The following is a 13566-nucleotide window of genomic DNA, read 5'->3' as shown; positions in this document are numbered from 1 at the left end:
TCAGAAAATCTGACTCGCTGTTTATACTGTATGCACCCAACAAGTTGGGTGCACCTGCTTCTAAGCAGTCGATTGCTCGTTGGATTTGTAACAAAATTCAACTTGTACATTCTGTGGCAGGCCTGCCACAGCCTAAATCTGTTAAGGCCCATTCCGCAAGGAAGGTGGGCTCATCTTGGGCGGCTGCCCGAGGGGTCTCGGCATTACAACTCTGCCGAGCAGCTACGTGGTCAGGGGAGAACACGTTTGTAAATTTTTACAAATTTGATACCCTGGCAAAGGAGGACCTGGAGTTCTCTCATTCGGTGCTGCAGAGTCATCCGCACTCTCCCGCCCGTTTGGGAGCTTTGGTATAATCCCCATGGTCCTTTCAGGAACCCCAGCATCCACTTAGGACGATAGAGAAAATAAGAATTTACTTACCGATAATTCTATTTCTCGGAGTCCGTAGTGGATGCTGGGCGCCCATCCCAAGTGCGGATTATCTGCAATACTTGTACATAGTTATTGTTAACTAATTCGGGTTATTGTTTAGGAAGCCATCTTTCAGAGGCTCCTCTGTTATCATACTGTTAACTGGGTTTAGATCACAAGTTGTACGGTGTGATTGGTGTGGCTGGTATGAGTCTTACCCGGGATTCAAAATCCTCCCTTATTGTGTACGCTCGTCCGGGCACAGTACCTAACTGGAGTCTGGAGGAGGGTCATAGGGGGAGGAGCCAGTACACACCACCTGACCTGTAAAAGCTTTACTTTTGTGCCCTGTCTCCTGCGGAGCCGCTATTCCCCATGGTCCTTTCAGGAACCCCAGCATCCACTACGGACTCCGAGAAATAGAATTATCGGTAAGTAAATTCTTATTTTACACATTACGGCAGAGAGCGTCCCCCTTTTTACACATTACGGCAGAGAGCGTCCCCCTTTTTACACATTACGGCAGACAGTGTCCCCTTTTTACACATTACGGCAGACAGCGTCCCCTTTTTACACATAACGGCAGACAGCGTCCCCTTTTTTTACACATAACGGCGGACAGCGTCCCCTTTTTACACATTAAGGCAGACAGCGTCCCACTTTTTACACATAACGGCAGACAGCGTCTCCTTTTTTGCACATAACGGCAGACAGCATCCCCTTTTTACACATTACGGCAGACAGCGTCCCCCTTTTTACACATTACGGCAGAGAGCGTCCCCCTTTTTACACATTACAACAGAGAGCGTCCCCCTTTTTACACATTACAGCAGACAGCGTCCCCTTTTTACACATTACGGCAAACGGTGTCCCCTTTTTACACATTACGACAGACAGCGTCCCTTTTTTACACATTACGGCAGACAGAGTCCCCTTTTTACACATTACGGCAAACAGATTCCCCTTTTTTACACATAACGGCAGACAGCGAGCCCTTTTTACACATTACGGCAGACAGTGTCCCCCTTTTTACACATAACGGCAGACAGCGTCCCCCTTTTTACACATTAAGGTAGACAGAGTCCCCTTTTCACACATTATGGCAGACAGCGCCCCCTTTTTACACATTACTGCAGACAGCGTCCCCTTTTTACACACTACGACAGACAGCGTCCCCCTTTTTACACATTACGGCAGACAGCGTCCCTTTTTTTACAAATTATGGCAGACAGCATCCCTTTTTTTACACATTACGGCAGACAGCGTCCCCCTTTTTACACATTACGGCAGAGAGCATCCCCCTTTTTTTCACATTAAGGCAGACAGATAGATAGATAGATAGATAGATAGAGGGCAGGGGAGAAGAAGGAGGAGGGAGGGGAAGGAGGGAGGGGGAGGAGGGAGCCGCAGCAGCACACTGTAATTGGTGTAGGCGCCGCTGCTGCTGTCCGTCTTCTTCACCATAGGCTGTCCTCCGCCGCTGTGATGAGGGAAGCGCATCCCAGCATTCACAGCAGCGGAGGACAGCTTATGGTGAAGGAGAGGGACAGCAGCAGCGGCGCCTACACCAATTACATAGCGCTGCTGCGGCTCCCTCCTCTTCCTTCTCCCCCCCCTCCGTGGCCGCAGCACACAGCGGCATGTAGTGAGTCAGTTTGACTCATTACTGTACATGCGCGCTGGCTTTGGGCCCCTTGACAGTGGCGGGCCCCAACGCAAGGCATAGCTTGCACTGGTGGTAGTTCCGCCTCTGCTCCGGATATTAGGTTCACCAAAGGTAAGTCACCGCAGTTCGCTGTTTTAAAGAGTCCACACCATGGGAGCAGTAGCGGATCTTGCTACTGGCACGCAGGATTTTTGGCCGGGGCGCCGCCTTCTGGAGGGAGTCGCCGCCATCCGGAGGGCGCCGCTGCCGTAGCAAGATCCGCTACTGGTGGTGCCACCTGGTGCTGTGCTGTCACAGCTGTGCAGTGCGCAATGCACCGCACGGCATTGTGGGAGCGGCACATAGACACTAGGGGTCATAATTGACCTCTAGTGTCTATGCTGTGCTATGGGAGAGACGTCATGACATCTCTCCCATAGATCAGAGGAGCGGCGCCAGCGGCCGGAGATGGAGGTAAGCAGCGGTTGGGAATCAGAAGCGGAGATGGTGAGTATTAATTAATAAAAACATTTTTGTAAGCGGCACAAATGGGGGCACAACTTTACAGGGGGCACAACTTTACAGGGGGCACAAACGAGGGCACAAGTCTACAGGTGGCAAAAACGGGGGCACAACTCTACATGGGGCATACCTGACCACGCCATGCCCCTATTTTTGCCCGGGGCGCCACAATGGCTAGAACCGGTCTTGCGTATACTAGGAATTTGTCTTCGGTTTGCTATACAACAGCCACATAGGTAACAGATAAGCAGGTGGGAAGGGGGGGGGGGGGGGGGAAGGGGGGCAAGTAAAGTCATACAGATAGGAATACCGTAGGGACACAAGTGAGTTACATGTATGTCTAGTCGGTCAATGTTCAGGAGTTCAGCAGGCGGACCGCTTGGGGAAAGAAACTTTTGAGGCTTCTGGTGGACCTGGTGGGGATGGCCCTCTAATACCTGCCTGAAGGAAGCAGGTTAAACATGCTGTGGCCGGGGTGTAGCTGGTCCTTTACTATCTTCGTTGCCCGCTTTTTAGCTCTGGACAGGTCCTGGACTGAGTGAAGGTCGGCCCGATGATATTCTCTGTGGTTCTGACCACCTTTTGGAGCCTGCATTTGTCCCTCGCGCTTGTGGAGCTGTACCATACCAGTATCGAGGAGCACAGTACCGACTCCACAATCACGGAGTTAGGGCTGCTTCCATAAATTTCTCTGGCTGGTTTTCGGTCCCAATCCGCCCCTTGGCTAAGTTATGCAAATTCATGTCTTTTAGCTCCTTGCCACAGATCATTTTGGGGGTGGGGCCTAGTGACTGACAGCCCGGCCCAACCCCCCAAAAGTGTCAAGCAGCGTCTCCTCTCCAGGCTTCTCCGGAGAGAAGACTTCACAGGTAGGCAAGTATGGTTTAAGAACTACATATATTTTGTAATTAGCCTCAGCACTTACTGTACATCTGGTTTACTAATAATACCTACTTTAATATGATGTTTCTACTGGGACATTTTCAGAGTTTAAAATATTAATCTCATCTCTGTTAGCAGACATAAGTATGTTTTAACCCTGTTGTTTTTGCAAATGTTAATCTCTGTATATATAGTATTTTGTTAGCACCTAGAGCATATGTCCCAGCTTTGTAGTAGTCCCACTAGGGACCCATCGGGTGCCAAAGGCGCCAGCGCTCCCGGAAGTGGGCGGAGCCTGGGGAAAGGGGTGTAGCATCAGCAAAGAGGGGTGGAGCATCACAAGATCCCCCTGATTGCGTCATTGTGGGGGCGTGCCCAGCACTCTCCGAGTTGCTGGGCTGCCCCCAGGCTCCTCCCCGAAGCTGTGAATAAATGCATGCACACAGCATCTATTCTCCTCTTCTCCTGCAATGTGTGCACTTCCACCAACTCCCCTGCTGGCCGCAGGTGGGAGAGCGGGACAGTCCCAGGAAAATGGGACTGTCCTGCTGAATGCGGGACAGTTGGGAGGTATGGGGTATATGACTAGAGGCATTTTAGCACTTTTTTTTTTTCAATTGACCAACATGTAAGAAAAAAAACATGCATGTGGATTTGTATTTAGGGTGACTAAATTGAAGGATGGTGCCTGCTTAAATTACAAGTTGATATATAGGATGGGGTTGCTGAATTCCAGAATTTAAGGAGTTTTTTTTCAAATTGGCTCTAGTTCTAAGACAATGGGTACCCACAATTAATAGGGAACTTAGCCATAATGCATGCATATGGGAATGTACAGGAACAATCTAGAACAGAGATTTTCAACCTTTTACTACTGGCGGCACACTGAACAAGATTTAAATATTATCAAGGCACACTCAAATATAATGGTGATGCATGGTGCAGTTGCGTATCCTAGGATGTCATGTCGCAGCTTCTCCATAGGTAACTAAAAGAGAATAAAAGGTATGGTGTATATATACCACTAAGCGCCTATCACCACAATAACGTGATAATGAATAAATACAATACGCCCTTTGTTGCTGTTTTCTCCTCAAATGATCTCACACCAATATGCACAGGTCAGCACATGGGGTAAAGAGCAAAAAAAACAGATCATGTGTGGAAACATCCATTTAATTACACACAACACACAGACAGGACAAAATAAAACAAAATATTACGCTCCCAATGTTCTATAGGTGCTGAAGTGCAGAACAATTACCAGAGGTAGTGTGAACCGGCCTAAGTCAGTTCTAAACAAGTTTTCAAATATATTGCCTTGATAAAGACCCAAGGAATAGGGTCGAAACGCATTGGCTGATATCGTATCTCCACAATGATTATGGACTGACCTTGCTGAATTTTTGCCGTTGTGAGAAGTCCCCAGACCACCTACCTGGGAGGAGAACTGGTGATATTTGTCCTGTCTATGTGTATTGTGTGTAATTAAATGGATATTTCCACACATGATCTATTTTTTTTGCTCTTTTTCCCCATGTGCTGACCTGTGCATATTGGTGCGAGATCATTTGATGAGAAAACAGCAACAAAGGGCGTATTGTATTTATTCATTATCACGTTATTGTAGTCATAGGCGCTTAGTGGTATATATACACCATACCTTTTAGTCTCTTTTAGCTACTATTGGGGTGTTTCTGGAGAGGCACCCATTTGGTGTATTAATTCCATAGAGCTGCCTAAGTGTTCCTGTGCAGTTCTTTTGTGTATCCAACAATTATTCTTGCATCTCCATAGGTAACACCTGATCCATATCTGAGAAAGCCAGAAGAGCCCAACACTGGGGGTAATTCCAAGTTGATCGCAGCAGGATTTTTGTTAGCAATTGGGCAAAACCATGTGCACTGCAGGGGAGGCAGATATAACATGTGCAGAAAGAGTTAGATTTGGGTGGGTTATTTTGTTTCTGTGCAGGGTAAATACTGGCTGCTTTATTTTTACACTGCAAATTAGATTGCAGATTGAACACACCCCACCAGTGGCGCACCCAGGGGGGGTTTCCGAGTACCCAGAAACCCCCCTCCACCAAAAAAAAAACTAATTTTTTTTTTTTTTTTTTTTTTTTTTAATGCTGCATGAGTATTGTTAATGGCTGTCTAGCGTCCTCTGCAGCCTGCTCTCTTCCTGGTGGCACTTGTAAGTGCTTCATAAAAGTTTACTTTATTTTAATTATAGTACATATATATCCATGTGCAATTTGTGCATACATATATACACATGTATATACATACATATAAACACACACACATGATATATATATATACTTGTACTGTATGTATATATATATATATTATCCTTTATTTATATGGCGCCACAAGGGTACCGCAGCGCCCAATTACAGAGTACATAAATAATCAAACAGGAAAACAGCAACTTACAGTTGATGACAGTATAGGACAAGTACAGGGTAAATAAACATAGTTACATCAGCAGATGACACTGGAATAAGTATCAGGTGGCAGAATACTGCTGGAGTTGATGCAGTTGAAGATTATTAAAGTAAGACAAAGGATAAGCACATGAGGGAAGAGGGCCCTGCTCGTGAGAGCTTACATTCTAAAGGGGAGGGGTAGACAGACAGGGGTGAGACAGGTGGGGTACATAGAGAGCGTAGAACAGAGGGTTAGGATGAGATTTGGCTGGGTTTGGTGAAGAAGTGGGTCTTGAGAGCCTGTTTGAAGTTTTGTAGAGAGTTGGAGAGTCTGAGGGGGAGAGGTAGGGAATTCCAGAGAATTGGAGCAGCACGTGAAAAATCTTGGAGGTAGGAGTGGGAGGAAGTAATCAGTAGGCAGGAGAATCGGCGTGCATTAGCAGAACGAAGAGGACGGGTGGGAGTGTAAAGGGAGATAAGGTCAGAGATGTAGATGGGAGAGGAGTGGGTGAGGGCTTTGTAAGCGAGTGTGAGAAGCTTGAAATAGATATATATATGCATGTTTAATATGCTATGTGTATATTATATATATATATATATATATATATATATAGGTGTATATACGGTATATATGTGTACATATATAGATATGAACACAGACACACTAGTTTTACGGACCCAGCATGTACTGGGTCACCTCAGTCCCCGCCCCCGTGCTTGGCTCCACCCAGTTCTGGAAACCCCCCCATGAAAATCCTGCGTTTGCCACTGCCCACCCAAATCTAACTCTCTCTGCACATGTTATATCTGCCTCCCCTGCAGTGCACATGGTTTTGCCCAATTGCTAACAAAAATCCTGCTGCGATCAACTTGGAATTACCCCCACTGCCCGGGCCCAAAATTAGAACTGGCTCTGCAACCACTAAACCCACCAGTATTGATCATTCCAGGTTCTCAGTAGCGGTTAAACACTGATGGGCCTAGCTCTGCATCTATGGGGGCACACCTGGAGACTGCTCAGGGCACACTAGAGTGCCATGGCACAGTGGTTGAAAAACACTGATCTAGAAGGTTAGAGACGTGAATATTCTAGGTGTTCACTCTGCAATCATTCTAGAATATGTCCCCTCCATATAAAAGTGATTCACGTTGTCTGTTGTGCAGAGCCGGCCATAGGCATAGGCAAACTAGGCAATTGCCTAGGGCATTTGATATGCCTAGGGGCATCAGCAGCTTCTGCTGAATAAAATGATATGCGGCATGCCTATATTCTGTGTGTAGCATTTCATATGCAGATACAGCCACAGTCTCACACAGTATATAGGCATGCTGCATATCATTTTAATCAGCAGAAGCTGCTTGTGCACACTAGCCACATAGCAATGCAAATAAGATGCATTTTCATAAAAAAAGGTGTGCCCGATATTAGCATTGAGGCAATATTTATGAGGACACATCTGTATCCAAGCAGAGGCAGAGGTCACAGTGTTAGAGGCAGTGTGAGTGCTGTGTGCATGTGAGTGGGTTGGTTGTGCAGTAGTGTTCAGAATATGTGTAAGGAGCATTATGTGTGTCATGTAAAAATGCATTAATAATGTGCAACATGTGTGTAAGGGGCACTATGTGTGTCATTATGTGTATAAGGGCATTAATAATGTGCGGCATATGTGTAACAGGGTACTACTGTATGTGTGTCATTATGTGTATAGGGGCACTAATAATGTGCAGCAAGTGTGTAGGGGGCACTATGTGTGTCATTATGTGTATAAGGGCATTAATAATGTGCGGCAAATGTGTAAGGGACATTATGTGCAAAAGGGCATTAATAAAGGTTGTCATAATGTGTAAGGCGCATTATGTTTATAAGGACATTAATAAGGTGTCTCATATGTGTAAGGGGCATTACTGTGTAGAATGTGTGTAAATGCATTACTAATGTGTGGCATTATGTGTATAAGGTTCTCTACTATGTGGCGTTGCGTATAGAAAGGGCACCACTATGTCATCTAATGTGAATAAAGAGCAGTAGGGTGTGGTGTAATGTGAATAAGGAGCAATTCAGTGTGATGTAATGTGAATAAGGGGCTCTACTGTGAGGAGTAACGTTTATAAGGTAAAGTGATACTACTGTGGGATGTAATATGAATTATGGACACTATCGCATGATCATATGTGAATAAAGTTGCAGTACTGTGTGGCGTAATTGGAATTGGGGTTATTGTGTGGCCATGCCCCTTGCCAGCAAAAACACACCCCTTTTTGGGCTGTGCGCCAAATGTGCGAACTGTTCCTGTTTAAAATATAGGGGGTACAAGGTCAGAGGCGGAACCAGCGGTGGTGCTAGAGGGCACCAGCCAAAATCTTGCCTAGGGCATCATATTGGTTAGGGCCGGCTCTGCTGTTGTGTTTTTCTAGTTTCTCATCCGTGTATTTCAATTAGAGCCAATCTAGCAAAACAGCACAACAAAATTACACCAACATTGCTGTAAAATAAACTATAAAATGAGTGTTGATCAGTGTAATAGTTGTATGAGTTCAAGATCTGCTTCTTTCTAAGGGCTGCATTTAACATCAATACTTGTTGCCAGCAGCATATTTTGTTTAATATATTACAGTGGCATCAACGAATACTATAATTATTTAAAATGACATACCTTCCCAGCTGCAGGTCAATGCACATGCAAAATGTCCGTCTTCTCAAACACATTATGCTTCCATCCAGAAGGGACTCAGCAAAGCCTTGAGGGTGGAAGCGGTACAATCCCCAAGGACTTCATTTAAGAATGAGTTATAATCCCTTTAGTACTCACAAAAGGGGTTATGGGGCCTAATTCAGACCTGATCGTAGCTGTGCAAAATTTTGCACGGCTATGATCAGTTTCACAGACATGCGGGGGGACGCCCAGCACCGGGCTAGTCCGCCCCTCATGTCTGGCTCTGCCCCCCCCTCCCCCACCCCCCACACACACAGGAACAAAAGCATCGCATGGCGTCAATGCTTTTGTACCTGAGGAGTAGCTCCCTACCAGTTCAGCTTCTACGCGCTGGCAGGGAGCTACTCGTCGCAGCCCGGACACGCCTGTGTTGCCCGGACTGCGCCCCCAAAACGGCGGCCAAACACCCCTCCCCTTCAGTGACCGCCTCTGCTGTCAAGTAGGCAGAGGCGATCGTAGGGCTGAGATGGCCATCAGCTCTCGCGCATGCGCAGTTCAGAACTGATCGCCCACTGTGTGAAAACGCACAGCAGCAATCAGGTCTGAATTAGCCCCTATGATTTCTTTTCAGTATTTAGCCAGCAGAGGGCTGCTACAGAATCACCTCTGTGACTGTACCGCTTATACCATGTATAGAATGGCATCTGCGGTACCGTCCTCACAGCCAGAAATGGGAATCCAGAAAATCCTATCCAGTTTCATTGACGCTTTCCAGGCTTTGCTGAGTCCCCCATCAGGTGGGAGCAAATGCACAAACAGCCATGTCACATGCACAGTACTGAGCAGCCTGTCACTGGCAGGTTTATGGTGGATACACACTAGGCGATATTGTGACCGACGGGCCCGATTCTGATGCATCAGAATGACGTCATTCAAATTACCAAGTGTGGATGCACCGTGTCGCTGACAATACATGCTTCCGCACCGATGGGCCGACAGAAGTGGGGCATATAGGGCTGACTAAAGACATCTCTATCGAGGGTCATGCTGCCGAATATAGCATGGCCCCCACCGTTACTCCGACGCTGCCAACATCTTGGTGATGACAGCCCCCTGGGTACCGTTGCCTGCGATGTCGCTGGGTACACACATCGTGTAGTGTGTGTACCCAGCTTTAGGTTCCCGGCAGTTCAGTGGAGGATACTGCTGACAAGGTTGCCGCAGGACCTTGCCAGACAGGAAAGTTTTCTTAAGTGCCTGCAGGATATTTCTTAGTAACACTAGAACACTAAATGAAAGGGATGTAGTCAGGATGCTGACGGTCGGGATCCTGGCGGTCAGAATACCATCGCCAGGATGAGGATCCCAACCGCCAGAATGCCGGCAGCGCCATCACAGCTATTCCCACTCCTGGATGTCCATGACACCCATGGAGTGGGAACAGAACCTGTGGCGAGCACAGTGAGCCTGCAAGGGGCTTCATTGCGCTCACCCCCTGCCGGCATTCTGGCGGTTGGGATCCCAGTATCAGCTATTCTGACTGCCGGGTTTCCGACCACCGGGATCCCGTACCCAAGATTAAAAATGAAATATTCCACTGGCAAACAGCATCACTGGTGAATGCAGCCTAAATAGCGGTACGCTAAGCATACCGCTGCTTGAGGTCATAACCCCTTTTGTGAGTGCTAAAGGTATTATTGCTAGTTCTTAAATGAAGCCCTAAGTATACGTGACCTGTGCTGCCACTAGGAGCTTGCACTGATTATCTGTATGATTGTGACATTCATACATCACTGCATGACACATTATCTGCCCTGTGTAGGTGGAGCTTAGCATGCTGAGAGGCGGAGTTTGGTCGCTATCGGGAGGTGGAGTCTGTCTGCACTTAGTACACCCCTCCCCCACCTAGCCCATGTTAACCAGCACAGATTGGAAAAACAATATAAAAGGAAAGTAACTGAACTTTATATTGTAAGAAAATACTGCTGCCTCCGCTGACAAGCAAGGTGAGAAACTCAGGCAGGACATTATTGTTGTTTTTTTATATTAATAAACATAGTGCTGACCTAATGCTCAACACTACACATTGTGTGTTTCTAGACTTAACAAATGACATACATTGACAGCAAACAGCATGCACAGATTTCTATTGTTTTTTGTATTCAATTGTGACTAAACTAAGTATTGTACAACTTTCCTACCAGAGGTCCAAGTACTGATTTGGCTCCTGTACCCAAGCTTTATTGCAAGCAATGTGGCAGCTTGTGGCCATTTCTGCTATATGGCTGCTGAAAGTATTAATGTGATATGACCACATTGTTATTCCAGTGGTGAATGTGGCAGTGTGGAGAGAGTCCTCACTCTCTTGGCCGGTATACTGGAAAGCTAGTGATGTCATCATACAAGACCTTACGTGCTGTGAGTCCTGATAAAGTGCAGAGAAGATCAAGGTCACATCTACCCTAGTGCTCACAATATTATGCAGTGTAACTTCACAGCAGTATATGTGCAAAATGGGGTTTCATTAGAATATCTCTAAGACAATGTTAGTTACCAAGAAAGACCCTTAAGCAAACGGTTATTGTTCCTCCCTGCTTCCTAAGTAAAAAAATTACTGAAAAAATTACTACATATTTCTTTCCCAAACCCCCTCCCCAGAATGATAAAAAATAAACAGTGTGACAATACTCACATGTGCTACATGAGTTTTATGCACAGTTGTAAAATATGTGCAATTGTGACACTGAATGAATGTTACCCAAAATGTCTCAATAGCTATATTGTTCCTTTCTACTAGATAAGTATTTGGGCACATTGATATGTTTTACTTATACAGATGGAGCTCTGCTCATCTATCCCTTTAATAGGATTAACTGAGCCAGTGCTGTCGGACTTAATCCCCTGCTGTATTGTTCTCTCTGTATTGTATTGTATTGTAGCTGAGAACAATAGATGAAAGGCTAATGCTACTAAACCATGGTGCACCTAGGCGCAGCAGAGAATGCTAGATAAGCGAGGCTCCATCTGTATGCAGTTGTTGCATAATATTTGCATAAAGGTTCTCTGACTATATTTTTGGTACATACATTTGTAATACATACACTTTAAGAACTGCATGATTACATAACAGGAGTTGTACTAATTATATGAAAAGAACAATGAAAAGAAATTAAGTAAAGTGTATTCAGTAATCGCAAACACAGTGACGTCAGGTATGTTAGGTGGCGGTTCGGTAGAACATAGGCAGACTTAATAATGCGCCCTACACACTGGGCGATAACACTGCAAGATATGAACGATCTCGTTCATTAATTAACGAGATAACGTTCATATCTGTCAGTGTGGAGGCACCCGCGATGAACGATGCGCGGCCCCGCGCTCGTTCATCGCTGATGCCCCGTCGGCTGTGCATGCAGGCCAATATGGATGAGATTGTCCATATTTGCCTGCACGTCTACGGAGCCGGGTGACGGGGGAGTGAAGAAACTTCACTCCCCCCGTCACTGACCGCCCCCACCGCCGGGTCGCCTGTCTGCCGTATCGGCGGTTTGGCAGCTCGGCGGCACATCGCCGAGTCTGTAGGGCCCATATTTACACACACCCAGCATAATGAATGTGTAGGGAAAGAGGGTGCTAAAATAATCTGATAAGGAGTGTATCTGGAAAACAGTTAAATAAGGGGTTATATACATTTTAGCAATTTTTAAGATATGAAAAAAATACACTATAACTATGTTGTGCAGAGAGATCATTTGCCCAAGGTCTACTTGGACTGCACTGCACTGCACCTGGTGGCTATATGCCCAACTTCAACCTGTCACTGGATACTGCACTTTTAGTAATACTGTGTCAAATATATTTTATAAACATAACAAAACAAAAGTACGAACAAGGGAGAAAAAATATTTGAAAAGATTTATACAAGACTATAGGGCTTATGTATTAATAATCAAAGCACTGCTGCGATTATTAACCATCTGTATCAAAACAGATATCTTCGTTTTGAATGAAAATATCCCCACTGTACTAAAACTAACTTGCAGGGACACCGGTAGTGATAACCGCCGTCCGTGCCAGTTACCTTTCTGGCATATTCCAAGAGGCTTTTTCTATTTGTAAGAAATTCCTCCAGGAAATCTGACACTGTGAATGAGCACAGATTCAGGAGCCGGCTGGAGGCTGCGGAAGAGTGATCGGAAGATGAGATCCCTCTCCTGCGAGTAAGCCTCCATAGGGGTCAGCCATGGCCCCGCACTATCCTGCATTAGGCTAATCTCCTGCATTTGGCTATTAGTACATAGCAACAATTTTTAAAAGTAAGTAGAAAATGCAGTTTCTGCACAATCTTATTTTAAAATAACAAGACAATAAATATATTGACATTTATGTTACATATCTAATGATCCAGTAAAACAGACCTTACCTTTAGCAGATCGTCAGCAGGTAAACAAGCTTAATAACCAGCATAATAAAAAGCAAAGTGACGGCATAAAGACATTGAAGAGCTCATGCTGAGCATCCAGCTTTCACCTGTACATGGAGAGATGTGTAATGAGTAATCATGACACAAAGGTTTATTAAAGAAGATCTTTAGTGAGGTGGGAGGAGCAATAAAAGGGAAATGAGAAAAGCTTACAGGAAACCATAAACCCGTAACCTACAGGAAACCAGACACAAAGATGCCAATGTAACTTACTGTACTGTGCCTTCCAATTTCTCCTTCACAGATCTGACAGACAGATGGTACTACTGTAAACTGATTAATCAACAAAGCTTAGAAAATTGTTTGGGATTTTAAAGCTATTTTTTGTACATAACCCTAAAACACGGTTTTTAAGACAATTAAAAAAAATGGACTTCTACTCCCCTGATCTGATGGGTATCCGTTCACATGGTCGACCATGTTATGGTCGACAGTCATTAGGTCGACCACTATTGGTCGACATTGACATGGTCGACATGGACACATGGTCGACACATGAAAATGGTCGATATATGAAAGGTCGACACATGAAAAG

The 13566-nt window shown here is 45.5% G+C and overlaps 1 protein-coding gene across 4 annotated transcripts in view; it reads right to left on the bottom strand.

Annotated features, from left to right (window-relative positions):
- The window catches only part of CARD11 (caspase recruitment domain family member 11), a 220382-nt gene extending 207264 nt beyond the window's left edge, over positions 1–13118 (bottom strand). For 2 of the 4 annotated variants that reach the window (XM_063934190.1, XM_063934191.1), the window contains exon 1: positions 12972–13113. The gene's annotated coding sequence lies outside the window, so the exon portion shown is untranslated. Of the gene's footprint in view, positions 1–12971 lie in introns of all 4 variants that reach the window. The other 2 variants (XM_063934192.1, XM_063934193.1) reach the window with 2 other exon arrangements.
- Between the last annotated feature and the right edge of the window lie 448 nt (positions 13119–13566).

The sequence above is a fragment of the Pseudophryne corroboree genome, chromosome 7 (assembly GCF_028390025.1).
Source record: "Pseudophryne corroboree isolate aPseCor3 chromosome 7, aPseCor3.hap2, whole genome shotgun sequence".
In the NCBI taxonomy this organism is placed as follows: domain Eukaryota; kingdom Metazoa; phylum Chordata; class Amphibia; order Anura; family Myobatrachidae; genus Pseudophryne; species Pseudophryne corroboree.
The sequence above is the reverse complement of the archived record's forward strand: the minus strand, read 5'-3'. Positions and strand labels throughout refer to the sequence as shown.